This window comes from Camellia sinensis, chromosome 13 (genome assembly GCF_055761805.1).
Source record: "Camellia sinensis isolate YWXY chromosome 13, ASM5576180v1, whole genome shotgun sequence".
Classification (NCBI taxonomy): domain Eukaryota; kingdom Viridiplantae; phylum Streptophyta; class Magnoliopsida; order Ericales; family Theaceae; genus Camellia; species Camellia sinensis.
This window is the reverse complement of record NC_138973.1, coordinates 139,937,074-139,957,978: the sequence shown is the minus strand read 5'-3', so window position 1 is coordinate 139,957,978 and position 20,905 is coordinate 139,937,074.

Here is a 20,905-nt window from a genome sequence, read left to right as displayed (position 1 = left end):
ATATACTACAAAGCCAGAAGCATGATCTTCAAGATGCTAGCAAAAGTATGAATCCAAAACATCATGCAAAACACATCTAGGCGTCACCGCCTTCTTGCTCGTCACCTACATATATATAAGGAGAGGGTGAGCTTGGATACTTAGTGAATGATATTAGAAATAAAGGTTTAAAATGAATGATATCCGAGATCATTATCAAAACAATACATAGCATAACTTGTACAAAAACAAGGGATGAACCAAGTTCATCTATCAAGTCTTTCAAAGCTTCAAGTGATGCTTCCTAGCATCAATATAATACAAGGGATGACATTTCGGACAAACAAACTCACACGGAAAACCGTTTGTGGCAAAACAAGGGTATAGTCGCATTATAGTCCCCTGACACTAAGGATTTTCAAAACAAGGGTGCAGTTGCATTATAGTCCCCTGACACTAAGGACTTTCAAAACAAGGGTGCAGTTGCATTATAGTCCCCTAGCACTAAGGACTTTCCCAGAATGTCATCAAAACAAATATAATACTAGATACAAAACTAGGGACAATCATTCATGCTTGATCAAATACTTTTCCAAAGCGAAACAAAGCTTTATCAAAACTTTATAACATAACTTTATTAGAAATACCACTCACATAGCTCTTCAGGTGTAGGGATTAAGGCAATGATCCAAGGCTTACAAGCACATAATAAATTCTATCGAATGCATTTCAAGAAGACAAGAAGAGATGCTCAAAGATGGACATGAAATGCACCCTTAGAACAAGCTTTACATGACAAGAAAAGTTCTCGGCATTTCTTTCAAAACTAGGTCAAGTCAAAGCAAAACATGCTGGAAGTTAAAACGCTATTTTTCATCTCAGGAAAAACATGCTGGGTACCAACCAGGTCTTGGCCGAGGTCCCACACCCCTTGGCCGAGGTATGGTCCCAACGGCCACATTCGAGGAAATGAAGTCAGGAAAACCTGGGTTTCCCTTTGAAGAACATGAATGCTAAGATCATAACTTCTTTATTCAAAATCTGAGATTTCATGAGATAAATTCGAAAACATGGACCTAGGCACTCATACTTGAAGATCTTATGAGAACAAACACAAAAACATGGATCTTGATACAAACTTTTGGATCAAAGCATGGTTTTCTTTCAAAAACACAAGAACATCATTTTCTCTTCCTAAAATCAAATTTCAAAGCGATGCATGGCTCATGAATCATGTTGGATCATACAATGTAGTTAGATGAGCATAAAGAACAACAAGAGCAAGACAAGAATCTAACCTCAAAACACGAATCCAACGGTTCAAACTCTAAGGATCAAGTTTGGAAATCTATTCTCACTCTAAGAACTTCTTCCTCTTCTTCCTAGAGCTTCTCTCTCTACCATGCAAATATGGCACACAATGATATGTTTTCTCCCACTGCTGGCTGACTTAACCCTTTGCTGGGGCACGTGGCACTACCGAATTGGGTTTCCTAGAAAAGGTGACTGAATGACAAGACAAGAGCATGACAAAGGGTGTTCAACAAGTAAGGTGACATGGGCACTCCGGCAGGTAAGGACCTCGGATTAGGACAAGGCTTCGGCAAGTAAGGTCTCAATGATCTCGGCTAGGAAGGTTAACACTTGGCCTAGCTGTGCCACACCTCGGTCTAGGTCATACCAGTCCAGGAACAAGATCACCAGGTGCAGGGATCAAAGATCTAAAATACCTAAAGGATAACATCTCGGCTTAGATGATACATATCTCGGCCTCGGTGATGCACACCTCGGCCTAGATGATGACATCTCGGCCAATATGCCAGGGTGAAGGTGGAGGTCAGCCAAAGTGGTTCCAAGATGGTCCTAGGTGTAAAAGGTCCAAAGGCGTGACCTAGGCTTAAGATGACCTCGGCTACACACACCAAGCAAGGGACAAGAGGTACAAACAATACTCAAGCCAAAACACATAGGTACAAAATAAGATAGAAACCTTACTTTAGGCAAAACAAGTCAAAACCACAAGTGCAAGCTTAACAAAACAAAACATGTAGATACACATGAACATGACCAAGATGAGGATGAGGGTCACTACAGTCTACCCTCCTTAAAGAAATTTGGTCCCCAAACTTAAGTTACCTTGCCCTGAAAACAACTCCGGATGTTGGATTTTCATTTCTTCTTCCATTTCCCAGGTAGCATCCTTGCCATAATGCTCTTTCCATTCAATCTTCACCATCGGTATCGACTTATTCCTCAACTGTTTCACTTGCCTATCAAGAATTCGTATCGGCCTCTCCTCATAACCCAAATCTTCATTAATCACAATCCTGAAATGATCAATCACATGCAATGGATCCCGAATATACTTCCTCAACATCGAAATGTGAAACACATCGTGGACTTGACTTAATTCTGGCAGCAAAGCAAGTCTGTAAGCAATTGGGTTAACTCTTTCAAGGATTTCAAATGGTCCAATATAACGAGTTGCTAATTTACATTTCTTCCCAAATCTTGAAACTCCCTTCATCGGCGAAATCTTCAGGAATACATGATCCCCAACTTCAAATTCCAACTCTCTTCTCCTCTGGTCAGCGTAACTCTTCTGTTGACTCTGAGCAGTCCTAATTCTTTGCTGAATGAGCTTAATCTTCTCGGTCGTCACTTAAACCAGTTCGGGACCAATCAAATCTTTGTCTCCTACTTCGGTCCAACATATCGGCGATCTGCACTTCCTTCCATACAGAGCTTCATACGGTGCCATATCAATGCTGGCTTGATAACTGTTGTTGTAGGCAAATTCTACCAATGGCAAATGCTCTTCCCAACTTCCCTTGAGGTCCAATACACATAATTTGAGCATATCTTCAAGTGTCTGAATCGTTCTCTCTGTTTGCCCATCGGTCTGGGGATGAAAAGTGGTGCCAAACCTCAACTCGGCTCCCAAAGCTCCTTGTAGACTTTGCCAAAATCTAGAGACAAACTTTGGATCTCGGTCTGACACAATGGACATCGGCACTCCATGAAGTCTAACAATCTCATTCATATACAACAAAGTAAGTCGATCGGCGTTAAAGGTAGTCTTAACAGGCAAGAAGTGTGCTGACTTAGTTAATCTATCAACTATAACCCAAATTGAATCCATACCCTTTTGTGTCCTCGGCAACCCAATTACAAAATCCATGGAGATGTGTTCCCATTTCCACTAAAGAATTGACAAAGGTTGAAGAAGTCCTGCAGGCCTTTGATGCTCTGCTTTCACTTGTTGACAATATAGGCACTGGGATACGAACCCGACTATTTCTCTTTTCATATTTAGCCACCAAAAATTTTGCTTCCCATCTTGGTACATCTTCGTATTTCCTAGATGAACGTCAAATTTGGAACCATGAGCTTCCTGTAAAATTCTTCTTTTCAACTCGGGGACATCAGCCACGCATAATCTTCCTTCAAACTTAAGTACCTGATTCTCAATGGCATACCCTGACCTCGGCTTGGTGACAAATTCATCAATCACCCTTTTTAAGAATTCATCATCCATCTGCTTGGTCTTCACTTCCTCAATAATAGTCGGCTCCACTGAAATCATTGCTAAACATGCCAAACTCCCAACTAATTTCCTGCTTAAAGCGTCGGCCACCGAGTTTGTTTTGCCCGGATGGTACTGAATCTGCATATCGTAGTCTTTCAATAACTCAAGCCACCTTCTCTGCCTCATATTTAATTCCTTCTGGGTGAACAATTACTTCAAACTCTTGTGATCTGTGAAAACTTGGCAAGAAGCTCCATACAAGTAATGACGCCAAATCTTCAAAGCAAATACTACGGCTGCTAATTCTAGATCATGGGTGGGATAGTTCTTCTCATGGGGTTTCAATTGACGAGATGCATATGCTACGACTTTACCCCCTTGCATTAATACACAACCCAAACCCTTATGTGATGCATCACTATAAATATGAAATTCCTCATTACCTGACTGTAGTACAAGAACTGGTGCAGTCACTAACCTCATCTTGCGTTCCTGGAAGGCTGCTTCTCTACCCTCGGTCCATTCGTATGTCACTCCTTTTTGAGTCAATTGTGTCAATGGTACTGTAATCTTCGAGAAGTCCTTCACAAACTTCCTATAATAACCTGCCAAACCCAAAAAACTACGAACCTTGGATACATTAGCCGGCCTCGGGCAATTTACAACGGCTTCAACCTTGCTAGGATCAACTGAAATACCTTTTTCATTAATCACATGCCCTAAAAATGAAATGCTGGAAAGCCAAAACTCACACTTGCTAAGCTTAGCATACAACTTTCTGTCCCTCAAAGTCTGTAAGGCAAGTCTCAGATGCTTCTCATGCTCAACTTCACTCTTGGAATAGATCAATATATCGTCGATGAAGACAACCACAAACTCATCTAGGTAAGGCTTAAAGACTCTGTTCATTAAGTCCATGAATGTTGCAGGAGCATTAGTCACTCCAAAAGGCATTACCTAAAATTCGTAATGGCCATACCTCGTCCGAAAAGCAGTCTTCTCAACATCTTCGGCCTTAACCTTGAGCTGATGGTAGCCCAACCTGAGATTAATTTTAGAAAAGACTCGTGCTCCTTGTAGTTGATCAAGCAAATCATTAATCCTCGGCAATGGGTACTTATTCTTAATGGTTACTTTGTTCAGTTCTCTGTAATCAATGCAAAGACGAAGTGTACCGTCCTTTTTCTTAACAAATAGAACTAGTGCTCCCCAAGGTGAAGTGCTCGGCCTGATGAAGCCCTTATCTAACAGCTCTTGTAATTGCAGTTTCAACTCTTTAAGCTCAGCTGGGGCCATTCTATAGGGTGTTTTGGAGACAGGCTGGGTTCCCGACATAACGTCAACAGTAAAGTCTACTTCTCTATTGACTAAGTGGCCAGGCAAATCATTTGGAAAGACGTCGGGGAATTCATTAACAATTGGGATATTGGCCATTTCGACGTTTCCATTCGGATTACTTAGTACACTACACAAGTAACCTCGACACCCTTTTTGGATTAACTTATAAGGTTTCATGGATGAGATCAAGTAAGGTGGCGGTACTACTCCCTTACCCCGAAATGTAACCTCGGCTTGGTTTGGGGGTTTCAATACGATACTTTTGGAAACACAATTAATGGATGCATGGTTTTCCACTAACCAGTCCATTCCCAATATAACATCAAAATGAGTTATGTCTAACGACATCAAATCAACTAATAATTCAACATTCTCAATCATAACAACACATGCTCTATAAATGGATGCAACAGTCATAGTTCTTCTAGACGGAGTAGACACAGATAACACATAACCTAGAGGTTCTAGCTCTCTATTTAACTTCGCGACAAATTTAGCAAATACAAATGAATGCGTAGAACCCGAATCAATCAATATATATGCATCTTGAGAGCAAATTGGAAGGCTACCTGACACTACTGTCTCGGTACTCTGGGTGTCTCCTAGCACTAATGCAAAAACTCTACCCTGCCTCGCCTGCGTCCTTCCAACATTGTTTTTCTGTGCAGAGCCCGAAGTGTTCCCATTCTTCTTACCATCGTCAACCTTTGTCTTCGGGCAGTCCTTCACACCATGACCTACCTCTCCACATTCAAAGCAAGCTCCTGACGCCCAACGACAGACTCCAAAATGTGGCTTCCTACAACTTGCACACGTCGGCTTAGTATCACCTCCCTGATTTGAGTTGCTGGAACTGCCCATATTCGCCTTCTTTTTGGCATTAAACGGTACTCAGCAATTCTCGTAGTTTTGTCTCTTCCTCTGGCTCTTTGCTGAACTCTGGTATCGATTCAAGTTGGCTTATGCTAGAATGGCCTTGTCTAACACTCCGGTGTAAGTCGGCATGTTGAGCATGTTAACTCGATCTTGTATCGGTCCACATAGTCCACTTTCAAACTTCCTAGCTTTTCTATATTCGTCATCGACCATGTGAGGCGCATATCTCGCTAATTCAGTAAAAGCACGGTCGTATTCTGCCACTGTCTTATTGCCTTGTGTCGGAGTTTGGAATTCTGTGGTCTTGCGATCTCGGACACCAAGGGAAAAATGCTTGTTATAAAACAACTCTAAAAATCTGGCCCAAGTTAAACCTGAATTGCCTTCTCGGATCATCATCCACCATCTTCGAGCATCATCATCCAATGTGAATGCTGCTAATGACATCTTCTGAGCGTCGGTGCTGGAAAAAATCTCGAACAACTTCTCCATTTCCAAAACCCATGCTTCGGCTTTCATCGGCTCTATACCCCCTTGGAATCTCGGCGGGTTCATCTTCTTGAACTCTTTGATCAAGGTTATCGTACCGTTCCCATGTAAAGCTTGTTGTGGTGGCACTTGCGGCACTGGAGGAGGTGGAGGTGGAGCTGCATGTCGGCCGTTTGTTTGCTTAGCCTGAGTAGAGGTGGTGCTAGTGTCTTGCGGCCTAGGTTGTCTCAACTCACGGACCAAACCTTCGACCAATCTTTCTAATCTGTCCAATCTGTCATCAGAATGATCTCGGCCAACTGGAGGTCTACCCCTTCTCATGATGCTAGGAGTATGCAAAATGTGACTTTAAAATGAAATGAACAAATAGACAGGCATGCAAGCAACAAATGATCATGCCGAGATGATGCACACCTTGTCAAGTAGCAAGCAATATGATGCAATCCTAATATCATTCTAAGGAAAATCCTATGCTCTTTAGGACTCAAGTGTGTGTGAGTAACGTACTATAAGGAACTGGTGCTCTGATACCAATCTGTCATGACCCTATTCCGCCCCTAGTAGAATGGTGCCATGATGGCCAGTAATCCGAGATTACCAAAGGCCAACTTACCAAGTTCACACACAATCAGAGTATACATATGCGGCTTACGTGTGCGGAAGCAAGAAATTTAAATCTAAATAGTCCATAAGAGCGGTGCATAGATCAAATGAAATGTCATACACTTTAACATGGTTTACAATTTGAATACAAACAAAATAAAGTACATATTGCATCTTGATCAAAAGGCTTCTCAAGCCGACATATACAAAAGAAATATACTACAAAGCCAAAAGCATGATCTTCAAGATGCTAGCAAAAGTATGAATCCAAAACATCATGCAAAACACATCTAGGCGTCACCGCCTTCTTGCTCGTCACCTACATATATATAAGGAGAGGGTGAGCTTGGATACTTAGTGAATGATATTAGAAATAAAGGTTTAAAATGAATGATATCTGAGATCTTTATCAAAACAATACATAGCATAACTTGTACAAAAACAAGGGATGAACCAAGTTCATCTATCAAGTCTTTCAAAGCTTCAAGGGATGCTTACTAGCATCAATATAATACAAGGAATGACATTCCGGACAAACAAACCCACGCGGAAAACCGTCAGTGGCAAAACAAGGGTGCAGTCGCATTATAGTCCCCTGGCACTAAGGACTTTCAAAACAAGGGTGCAGTTGCATTATAGTCCCCTGACACTAAGGACTTTCAAAACAAGGGTGCAGTTGCATTATAGTCCCCTGGCACTAAGGACTTTCCCAGAATGTCATCAAAATAAATATAATACTAGATACAAAACTAGGGACAATCATTCATGCTTGATCAAATACTTTTCCAAAACAAAACAAAGCTTTATCAAAACTTTATAACATAACTTTATTAGAAATACCACTCACATAGCTCTTCCAGTGTAGGGATTAAGGCAAGGATCCAAGGCCTACAAGCACATAATAAATTCCATTGAATGCATTTCAAGAAGACAAGAAGAGATGCTCAAAGATGGATATGAAACGCACCCTTAGAACAAGCTTTACATGACAAGAAAAGTTCTCGGCATTTCTTTCAAAACTAGGTCAAGTCAAAGCAAAACATGTTGGAAGTTAAAACGCTGTTTTTCATCTCGGGGAAAACACGCTGGGTACCAACCAGGTCTTGGCGGAGGTCCCACACCCCTTGGCCGAGGTATGGTCCCAACGGCCACATTCGAGGAAATGAAGTCGGGAAAACCTGGGTTTCCCTTTGAAGAACATGAATGCTAAGATCATAACTTCTTTATTCAAAATCTGAGATTTCATGAGATGAGTTCGAAAACATGGACTTGGGCACCCATACTTGAAGATCTTATGAGAACAAACACAAAAACATAGATCTTGATACAAACTTTTGGATCAAAACATAGTTTTCTTTCAAAAACACAAGTACATCATTTTCTCTTCCTAAAACCGAATTTCAAAGCAATGCATGGCTCATGAATCATGCTGGATCATACAATGTAGTTAGATGAGCATAAAGAACAACAAGAGCGAAACAAGAATCTAACCTCAAAACACGAATACAACGGTTCAAACTCTAAGGATCAAGCTTGGAAATCTATTCTCACTCTAAGAACTTCTTCCTCTTCTTCCTAGAGCTTCTCTCTCTACCATGCAAATATGACACACAATGATATGTTTTCTCCCACTGCCGGCTAACTTAACGCTCTGCTGGGGCACGTGGCACTACCGGATTGGGTTTCCTAAAAAATGTGACTGAATGACAAGACAAAAGCATGACAAAGGGTGTCCAACAAGTAAGGTGACATGGGCACTCCGACAGGTAAGGACCTCGGATTAGGACAAGGCTTCGGCAAGTAAGGTCTCAATGATCTCGGCTAGGAAGGTTAACACTCGGCCTAGGTGTGCCACACCTCGATCTAGGTCATACCAGTCCAGGAACAAGATCACCAGGTGCAGGGATCAAAGATCTAAAATACCTAAAGGACAACATCTTGGCTTAGATGATACATATCTCGGCCTCGGTGATGCACACCTCGGCCTAGATGATGACATCTCGGCCAATATGCCAGGGTGAAGGTGGAGGTCAGCTAAAGTGGTTCCAAGATGGTCCTAGGTGTAAAAGGTCCAAAGGCGTGGCCTAGGCTTAAGATGACCTCGGCTATACACACCAAGCAAGGGACAAGACGTACAAACAATACTCAAGCCAAAACACATAGGTACAAAACAAGACGGAAACCTTACTTTAGGCAAAACAAGTCAAAACCACAAGTGCAAGCTTAACAAAACAAAACATGTAGATGCACATGAACATGACTAAGACGAGGATGAGGGTCACTACAAATTTACTAATTAATTACTGAGAATTTACAATGAATTTACAGAGTAATTTAATGAGAATTTACTGAAAATTTACTAAGAAATTTACTAAGAATTTATAAGGAATTTACTGAGAATTTATTGGAATTTACTAGAAATTTATAGGGAATTTACTGAGTAATTTTCTGAAAATTTATTAGGAATTTACTGAGTAATTTGCTGGGAATTTACTGAGTAATTTTTTGAAAATTTACTGGAAATTTATATAGAATTTACTGAGTAATTTACTCAAAATTTACTCAGAATTCTCAGTAATTTACTGAGTAATTTGCTGAGAATTTACTGAATAATTTTCTGAAAATTTACTGAGGAATTTGCTGGGAATTTACATAGAATTTACTAGGAATTTACTCAAAATTTACTCAAAATTCTTAGTAATTTACTGAGTAATTTGCTGAGAATTTACTAGGAATTTACTGAATAATTTTCTAAAAATTTACTGGGAATTTACTGAGTAATTTACTAAGAATTTACTGATTAATTTACTGAGAATTTAATATGAATTTACTGAGAATTTACTAAGTAATTTACTGAGAATTGACAGGGAATTTACTGAGAATTTACTGGGAATTTATTGATTAATTTACTGAGAATTTACTCAGTAATTTACTAAAAATTTACAGGAAATTTAATGAGTAATTTATTTAGAATTTATTCAAATTTACTGAAAATTTACTAGGAATTTACGAAGTAATTTATTGAGAATTTACTGAAAATTTACTGACTAATTTTTTAAGAATTTACTTGGAATTTACTGTGTAATTTGCTGAAAAATAACTGGGAATTTACTGAGTAATTTTTTGAGAATTTACAGAAAATTTACTACGTAATTTATTGGGAATTTACTGAATAATTTACTGACAATTTACTGAGTAAATTACTAAGAATTTACTATGAATTTACAGATAATTTACTAAGTAATTTACTGAGAATTTATTGAGTAATTTACTGAAAATTTTCTAGAAATTTACAGGGAATTTACTGAGTAATTTATTGAGAATTTACTGTGAATTTACTAATAATTTACTGACTAATTTACTGGGAATTTACAGAGTAATGTACAAAGTAATTTACTGAGAATTTACCGGAAATTTATAAAGTAATTTACTTAGAATTTATAGGGAATTTACTGAGAATTTACAGTGAAATTTAATGAGAATTTACTAAGTAATTTACTTAAAATTTACAGAAAATTTACTGAGTAATTTACTGAGAATTTATTGAAATTTGCTAAGTAATTTACTGTGAATTTACTGGGAATTTCCTGAGAATTTATAAGGAATTTACTGAGTAATTTTCTGAGTAATTTACTCAAAATTTTCTAGCAATTTACTAAGTAATTTGCTGAGAATTTCTTGGGCAATTTTCTGAGAATTTACTAGGAATTTACTGAGTAATTTACTGAGAATTTATTGGGAATTTTCTGAATAATTTACTAAAAATTTACATATTAATTTATTGAGAATTTAATGTGAATTTACTGAGTAATTTACTGAGAATTGACAGGGAATTTACTGAGAATTTACTGGGAATTTATTGAGTAATTTACTGAGAATTTACAGGAAATTTAATGAGTAATTTATTGACAATTTATTTAAATTTACTGAGAATTTACTAGGAATTTACTAAGTAATTTACTAAGAATTTACAAGGAATTTTCTGAGTAATTTACTGGGAATTTACAAAGTAATTTATTGAAAAATTATTGGGAATTTATTGAGTAACTTATTGGGAATTTACTGAGTAATTTAGTGAGAATTTAAAGGGAATTTACTGAGAATTTATAGGGAATTTACTGAGTAATTTACTAGGAATTTACTAAGTGATTTACGCAGAATTTACTGAGAATTTACGGTGAATTTACTGAGAATTTACTAGGAATTTATTGAGTAATTTAGTGAGAATTTACTTAGAATTTACAGAGTAATTTACTGAGAATTTACTGTGTAATTTACCGGGTATTTACAGATTAGTTTACTGGGTAATTTACTTTGTAATTTACTGAGAATTTACTGGGAATGTCACGACCCCATTCCGCCCCTAGTAGAATGGTGCTATGATGGCCAGTAATCCGAGATTACCAAAGGCCAACTTACAAAGATTCACACAATCAGAGTATCTATATGGGGCTTACGTGTGCGGAAGCAAATTTAAATCTTAGTAATCCATAAGAGCGGTGCATAAATCAAATGAAATGTCATACATCTTAACATGGTTTTACATCTTGCATACAAATGAATTAAAACTAAATATTACATCTTGATCAAAAGGCTTTTCAAGCCGAAATATACAAAAGACATGAACTACAAGCTAAGAAGCATAATCTTCAAGATGCTAACAAAACATGAGTCCAAAACATCTTGCAAATAACATCTTAGGCGACACCGCATTCTTGCTCATCACCTACATATATATAAAGGAGAGGGTGAGCTTGGATACTCAGTGAATGATATAAGTAATAAATGTTTGAATGAATAATATCCGAGATCTTTATCAAAATAGTACGTATTATACCTTGTACAAAATCAGGGATGAACCAAGTTCATCTATCAAAGTCTTTCAAAGCTTTAAGGGATGACATTCCTGACAAAACAAGGGAATAATCGACCCGGAATCGATTAGACAAACCCACCCATACACGACCATCGGTGGCAAGGGAGATATCTCAAACAAGGGTACTAGTTGCATTATAGTCCCCTAGCACTAAAGACTTTCCAAGGATGTCATCAAAACAAACATAATACTTGATACAAAAACTAAAAGATAATCATTTATGCTTGATCAAATACTTTTCCAAAACAAAGCAAAGCTTTATCAAAACTTTATAACATAGCTTTATTAAAAATACCATTCACAATAGTTCTTCAGATGTTGGGATTAAGGCAAGAATCCATGACCTACAAATACATGGCAAAATCCACTGAATGCATTTCAAGAAGACAAGAAGGAATGCTCAAAGATGGTTGTGCAATGCATTCTTAAAACAAGCTTTACATGAATGAAAATGATCCCGGCATTTCTTTCCAAAACCAAGTCAAGACAAAGCAAAACATGTGCTGGGAGTCAAAACACTGTTTTTCTTCTAGGGAAAACATGTTGGGTACCAACCAGGTCTCGGAATGGATGCATAGAGATGATCTAGGCTAAAATGGCCTAGTTGGGTGAACTCAGGGAGTCTTGGCCGAGGTCCCACACCTCTTGGCCGAGGTGTGGTCTCCTAGGCCTAGGTGTGCAACTGCCTGCCGAGATGTTACAAGGTGCCGGCAAGGGTGTACCATGGTCGGCCTAGGTGTGCGGTGGTCGGCCTAGGTGTGCATGTAGGATAGGCTAAGGTGCAAGTGATCATGCATGGTAGGCTAATGTGAGATACGATGCTTGGCCTAGGTGTGTGGTCTAGGCAAGAGTGGATCTCAGTGACCACACTTAAGCAAATGAAGTCTGGAAATCTGGGTTTCCTCTTGAAGAACATGAAAAACATAAACATGAAGAACATGAATGTGAAAATCATAACTTTTTATTCAAAATCTGAGATTTCTTGTTATGAGTTCAAAAACATGGACCTGGGTACCCATACTTGAAGATTTCATGAAAATAAACACAAAAACATGGAACTTGTTACAAACTTTCAGATCAAAACATGGCTTTTCTTCAAGAACATCACTTTCTCTTTCTAGAACAAAACTTTAAATCAATGCCTGGCTCATGAATCATGCTAGATCATGTAATGTGATTAGATCAACATAAAGAATGACAAGAGTAGATCAAGATTCTGATCTCAAAACACGAATCAAACGGTTCAAACTCTAAGGATCAAACTTGGAAATCTAGTTCTCTCTCAAGAACAAGGATATGAAAAAATGATATGGGTTCCCTCACTGCTAGCTGGCTTAAACCACTCCTAGGACACGTGGCATCATCTGATTAGCTCTCCTAAAAAAGGTACTAGAGTGAAAAGACAAGGATATGACAAAGTGTGTACAACAAGTAAGATGGCATGGGCACTCTGACAAGGCAATGATCCCGGATCAAGACATAGGCTTCGGACAAGAAGGTTTCAATGATCTCGGCTAGGAAGGATAACACTTGACCTAGGTGTGCCACACCTTGGCCTAGATGTGCCATACCTCGGCCTAGGTCATACCAGTCCCGGAATAAAATGTTGCTAGGTTCAAGGATCAAGGATCTAGGACGCCTACATGATTAACATCTCGGCCTAGGTGATGCACATCTCGGCCAATATGCTTAGGTGACGGTGGAGGTCAACCAAGGTGGTTCCAAGATGGTCCTAGGTGTTGGCGCTCAACGGCCTAGGTGTAAGAGGTTCAAAGGTGTGACCTAGGCTTGAGACAACGCCAAGCAAGGAACAAAGCATGCATACAATACTTAGGCAAAACATGATAGCATCAAGACAAGACAAGGACCTTTACCTAGGCAAAACAAGTCTAAGTCTGCATGTACAAACTTAACAAGGCAAAATCATATAAATGTTCATGGATATGACTAAGACAAGATGAGGGTTGTTATAGTCTACCCCCCTTAAAAAGTTTGGTCCCCAAACTTAAGTTACCTTGCCCCGAAAACAACTTCGGATAACGGATTTTCATTCCCTCTTCCATTTCCCATGTAGCGTCTTTGCCGTAATGCTCATTCCATTCAATTTTTACCATCGGTATCGACTTATTCCTCAACTGTTTCACTTGCTTATCAATAATTCTTATTGGCTTCTCCTCGTAGCCTAAATCTTCATTAACCACAATCCCAAAATAATCAATCACATGTAGTGGATCCCGAATATACTTCATCAGCATTGAAGCATGAAACACATTGTGAACTTGACTTAATTCTGGCGGCAAAGCAAGTCTATAGGCAACGGGGTTAACTCTGTTAAGGATTTCAAATGGCCCGATGTAACGAGGTGTTAACTTACCTTTCTTCCGAAATCTTGAAGCTCCTTTCATCGGCGAAACTTTCAAGAATACATGATCCCCAACTTCAAACTCTAACTCTCTTCTTCTCTGGTCGGCATAACTCTTTTGTCGACTCTGGGCGGTTTTGATTCTTTGCTGAATGAGCTTAATCTTCTCGGTTGTAACTTAAACTAACTCGGGACCAATCAAAGCTTTATCTCCTACTTCGGCCCAACATATCGATGATCTACATTCCTCCCATACAAAGCTTCATACGGCGCCATACCAATAGTAGCTTGAAAACTGTTGTTGTAAGCAAATTCTACTAATGGCAAATGAAATTCCCAACTTCCCTTGAAGTCCAATACACATAACCTGAGCATATCTTCAAGTGTCTGAATCGTTCTCTCTGTTTGCCCATCGGTCTGGGGATGAAATGTTGTGCTAAATCTCAATTCAGTTCCCAAAGCTCTTTGTAAGCTCTGCCAAAATCTAGAAACAAATTTCAGATCTCGGTCTGACACAATAGACACCGACACTCCATGAAGTCTAAAAATCTCATTCATATACAACAAAGCAAGTCGATCAGCATTAAAGGTAGTTTTAACAGGCACGAAGTGTGCAATTATGACCCAAATCAAATCCATACCTTTTTTGTGTCCTCGGCAACCCAACAACAAAATCCATGGAGATGTGTTCCCATTTCCACTCAGGAATTGACAAAGGTTGAAGAAGTCCTGCTGGCCTCTGATGTTCTGCTTTCACTTGTTGACAATACAAACACTGGGATGCAAACTCGGCTATTTCTCTTTTCATATTTGGCCACCGAAAAGTTTTGCTTCACATCTTGATACATCTTGGTATTTCCTGGATAAACGGAAAATCTGGAACTATGGGCTTCTTGCAAAATTCTCCTTTTCAACTCTGGGATGTCGGCCACACACAACCTTCCTTCAAACTTAAGTACTTGATTTTCAAAGGTGTATCCTAGTCTCGGCTTAGTAATAATCTCATCAATTACCTTCTTGAAGAATTCATCCTCCATTTGTCTTGTCTTTACCTCCTCAATAATAGTCGGCACCACTGAAATCATTGCTAAACAAGCCAAATTCCCAACTAACTTCCTGCTCAACGCGTTGGCCACTGAGTTTGCTTTATCCGGGTGATACTGAATCTACATGTCGTAGTCTTTCAATAACTCAAGCCATCTTCTTTGTCTCATATTCAATTCCTTTTGAGTGAGCAAGTACTTTAGACTCTTATGATCTGTGAAAACTTGACGAGCAGCTTCATACAAGTAGTGACGCCAAATTTTCAAAGCAAATACTACGGCTGCTAGTTCTAAATCATGGGTAGGATAATTCTTTTCATGGGGTTTCAACTGGCGAGATGCATATGCTATGACTTTACCCCCTTGCATTAATACACAACCTAAACCCTTATGCGAAGCATCACTATAAATTTGAAATTCCTCATTACCTGACGATAGTACAAGAATCGGTGCTATGACTAGACTCGTCTTTAGCTCCTGGAAAGCTGATTCTTTATCCTTGGTCCATTCATATGCCACTTCCTTCTGAGTCAATTGTGTCAATGGTACTGCAATCTTTGAAAAGTCCTTCACAAACTTTCTGTAATAACCTGCCAAACCCAGAAAACTATGAACCCTGGATACATTAGTCGGCCTCGGCCAATTTACAATGGCTTCAATTTTGCTAGGATCAACCGAAATACCCTCTTCATTAATCACATGCCCCAAAAATGAGATACTAGGGAGCTAAAACTCACACTTGCTAAACTTAGCATACAATTTTTTCTCTCAAAATTTGTAGGGCAAGTCTCAAATGCTTCTTATGCTCACCACTACTCTTGGAATAGATCAATATATCATCAATGAAAACAACTACAAAATCATCTAAGTATGGCTTAAAGACTTTGTTCATCAAATCCATAAATGTTGCAGGAGCATTTGTGACCCCAAAAGGCATTACCAGAAATTCATAGTGGCCATACCTTGTCCGAAAAGCAGTCTTCTCAGCATCCTTAGCTTTAACTTTGAGCTGATGGTAGCTCAACCTGAGATCAATTTTAGAAAAGACTCGTGCTCTCTGTAACTAATCAAACAAATCATCAATCCTCGGCAATGGATACTTATTCTTAATGGTTACCTTATTTAGTTCTCTGTAATCAATACAAAGACGAAGTGCACCATCCTTTTTCTTAACAAATAAAACTGGCGCTCCCTAAGGTGAAGTGCTCGGCCTAATAAAAACTTTATCCAACAACTCTTGTAATTGCACTTTCAATTCTTTAAGCTCGGTTGGGGCCATCCTATAGGATGTTTTGGAGATAGGTTGGGTTCCTGGTATAACGTCAACAGTAAATTCTATTTCCCTATCGACTAAGTGGCCAGGCAAATCATTTGGAAAGACGTCGGGGAATTCATTAACAACTGGGATATCAGCTAGTTCAACGTTTCCATTCAGATTACTTAGTGCACTACACAAATAACCTTGATACCCTTTTTGGATCAACTTATAAGTCTTCATGGATGAGATCAAGTAAGGTGGGGATACTACTCCTTTACCTTGAAATGTAACCTCGGCTTGGTTTAGAGGTTTCAATGTGACACTTTTGGAAACACAATTAATGGATGCACGATTAACTACTAACCAATCCATTCCCAATATAACATCAAAATGAGTCATGTTCAACGGCATCAAATCAACTAATAATTCAACATTACCAATCATAACAACACATGCTCTATAAATGAATGCAACAGCCATAGTTCTTCCAGATGGAGTAGACACAGGTAACAAATAACCAAAGGGTTTTAGTTCCCTATTTAACTTCTTAGCAAACTTAGTAGATACAAAAGAATGTGTAGAACCCGAATCAATCAATATATAAGCATCTTGGGAGCAAATTGGAAGGGTACCTAACACTACTGTCTCGGCACTCTGAGTGTCTCCTGGTAGTAATGCAAAAACTCTGCCCTGCCTCATTTGTCTTTTCCCAACATTGCCTTTATGTGCGGAACCCGAAGTATCCCCATTTTTCTTACCATCATTAGTCTTTGTCTTGGGATAGTCTTTAACACGATGACCCATCTCACCGCATTCAAAACAAGCTCTAGACGCCCAACGACAAACTTCAAAATGTGGCTTTCCACAACTTGAACATGTCGGCCTAGTACTACTTCCCTGATTTGAGTTGCTTGAACTGCCCACATTTGCCTTCTTCTTGGCATCAAACGATGTTCGACGGTTGTCATAATTTTGTCTCTTTCTCTGGCTCCCTCCAGAACTCTGATATCTGTTTAAGTTAGCTTCTGCTAGAATGGCTTTGTTCAATACTCCGGCATAAGTCGGCATGTTGAGCATATTAACCCAATCTTGTATCAGTCCACGAAGGCCACTCTTAAACTTCCTAGCTTTTCTATATTCGTTATTGACCATGTGAGGTGCATATCAGCCAACTTGATGAAAGCGCGGTCATATTCAGCCACTGTCCTGTTGCCTTGTGTCAGAGTCTAGAATTCTGTGGTCATGCGATCTCGGACACTAAGGGGAAAATGCTTGTCATAAAATAACTCCAAAAATCTGGCCCAAGTCAAACTCGGATTATCTTCTCGGATCATCATCCACCACCTACGAGCGTTGTCGTCCAATGTGAATGTTGCCAATGACACCTTCTGAGCGTCGATGCTAGGAAAGATCTCAAACAACTTCTCCATTTCCAAAGCCCACGCTTCGGCTTTCAACGGCTCTATACCCCCATGGAATCTTGGCGGATTCATTTTCTTAAATTCTTTAATCAAAGTTATCGTGTCGTCCCCATATAAAGCTAGCTGTAGGGGCACTTGTGGCACTGGAGGAGGTGGAGGAGGAGGTGGAGCTGCATTTCCGCTGTTTGTCTGCTCGGCCTGAGTAGAGGTAGTACTAGTGTTCTGTTGCCTTGTTTGCCTCAACTCACGGCCCAAACCTTCAACTAACCTTTCTAATCTGTCCAGCCTGTCCTCAGAATGATCTTGTCTAACTGGAGGCCTTTCCCTTCTCATGACGCTAGAGGTACGCAAAATGTGACTCTTAAACAAGATGAAAAAATAGACAAGTAGGCAAGTAACAAATAAGTATACCGAGATGATGCACACCTTGTCAAATAGCAAGCAATATGATGCAATCCTAACATCATTCCAAGGGAAATCCTATGCTCTTTGGGACTAAAAGTGTGTGAATAACGTACTATAAGGAACCGATGCTTTGATACCAATCTGTCACGACCCTATTCCGCCCCTAGTAGAATGGTGCCATGATGGCCAGTAATTCGAGATTACCAAAGGCCAACTTACAAAGATTCACACAATCAGAGTATACATATGGGGCTTACGTGTGCAGAAGCAAATTTAAATCTCAGTAGTCCATAAGAGCGGTGCATAAATCAAATGAAATGCCATTCATCTTAATATGGTTTTACATCTTGCATACAAATGAATTAAAACTAAATATTACATCTTGATCAAAAGGCTTCTCAAGCCGAAATATACAAAGACATGAACTACAAGCTAAAAAGCATAATCTTCAAGATGCTAACAAAACATGAATCCAAAACATCTTGCAAATAACATCTTAGGCGACACCGCCTTCTTGCTCATCACCTACATATATATAAAGGAGAGAGTGAGCTTGGATACTCAGTGAATGATATAAGTAATAAAGGTTTGAATGAATGATATCTGAGATCTTTATCAAAACAGTACGTATTATAGCTTCTACAAAATCAAGGGATGAACCAAGTTCATCTATCAAAGTCTTTCAAAGCTTCAAGGGATGCTTACTAGCATCAACATAATACAATGGATGACATTCCTGACAAAACAAGGGAATAATCGACCCGGAATTGATTAGACAAACCCACCCGTACAAGACCATCGGTGGCAAGGGAGATATCTCAAACAAGGGTACTAGTTGCATTATAGTCCCCTAGCACTAAGGACTTTCCAAGGATGTCATCAAAACAAACATAATACTTGATACAAAAACTAAAGGATAATCATTTATGCTTGATCAAATACTTTTCCAAAACGAAGCAAAGCTTTATCAAAACTTTATAACATAGCTTTATTAAAAATACCATTCACAATAGTTCTTCGGATGTAGGGATTAAGGCAAGAATCCAAGACCTACAAATACATGGCAAAATCCACTGAATGCATTTCAAGAAGACAAGAAGGAATGCTCAAAGATGGTTGTGCAATGCATTCTTAAAACAAGCTTTACATGAATGAAAATGATCCCAGAATTTCTTTCCAAAACCAAGTCAAGACAAAGCAAAACATGTGCTGGGAGTCAAAACACTGTTTTTCTTCTAGGGAAAACATGTTGGGTACTAACCAGGTCTCGGAATGGATGCATAGAGATGATCTAGGGTAAAATGGCCTAGCTGGGTGAACTCAGGGAGTCTTGGCCGAGGTCCCACACCTCTTGGCCGAGGTGTGGTCTCTAAGGCCTAGGTGTGGTCTCTAAGGCCTGCCGAGATGTTACAAGGTGCCAGCAAGGGTGTACCATGGTCGGCCTAGGTGTGTGGTGGTCGGCCTAGGTGTGTGGTGGTCGGCCTAGGTGTGCATGCAAGATAGGCTAAGGTGCAAGTGATCATGCATGGTAGGCCAAGGTGAGATACGATGCTTGGCCTAGGTGTCTCAGTGACCACACTTAAACAAATGAAGTCTGGAAATCTGGGTTTCCTCTTGAAGAACATGAAAAACATAAACATGAAGAACATGAATGCTAAAATCATAACTTCTTATTCAAAATCTGAGAGTTCAAAAACATGGACCTAGGTACCCATACTTGAAGATTTCATGAAAACAAACACAAAAACATGGAACTTGTTACAAACTTTCGGATCAAAACATGGTTTTTCTTCAAGAACATCACTTTCTCTTTCTAGAACAAAACTTTAAATCAATGCCTGGCTCATGAATCATATTAGATCATGCAATGTGATTAGATCAACATAAAGAACAACAAGAGTAAATCAAGATTCTGACCTCAAAACACGGATCAAACGGTTCAAACTCTAAGGATCAAGCTTGGAAATCTAGTTCTCTCTCAAGAACTCCTTCTTCTTCTTCCTAGAGCTTCTCTCTCTTCAAGAACAAAGAAATGACAAAATGATATGGGCTCCTTCACTGCTAGCTGGCTTAAACCACTCCTCGGACACGTGGCATCATCTGATTAGCTCCCCTCAAAAAGGTATCAGAGTGAAAAGACAAGGATATGACAAAGTGTGTACAACAAGTAAGATGACATGGGCACTTTGACAAGGCAATGATCCCGTATCAAGACATAGGCTTCGGACAAGAAGGTTTCAATGATCTCGGCTAGGAAGGATAACACTTGACCTAGGTGTGCCACACCTTGGCCTAGATGTGCCATACCTCGGCCTAGGTTATACCAGTCCCGAAATAAAAGGTTGCTAGGTTCAAGGATCAAGGATCTAGGATGCCTAGATGATTAACATCTCGGCCTAGATGATACACACCTTGGCGTAGGTGATGCACACCTCGGCCTAGGAGATGCACATCTCACCCAATATGCTTAGGTGATGGTGAAGGTCAACCAAGGTGGTTCCAAGATGGTCCTAGGTGTTGGCGCTCAACGGCCTAGGTGTAAGAGGTTCAAAGGTGTGACCTAGGCTGGAGACAACAAGGATAGATGACCTAGGCTTACGGCCTAGGTGTAAGAGGTTCAAAGGTGTGACCTAGGCTTGAGATGACCTAGGATTGAGACAGCACCAAGCAAGGAACAAAGCATGCATACAATACTTAGGCAAAACATGATAGCATCAAGACAAGAC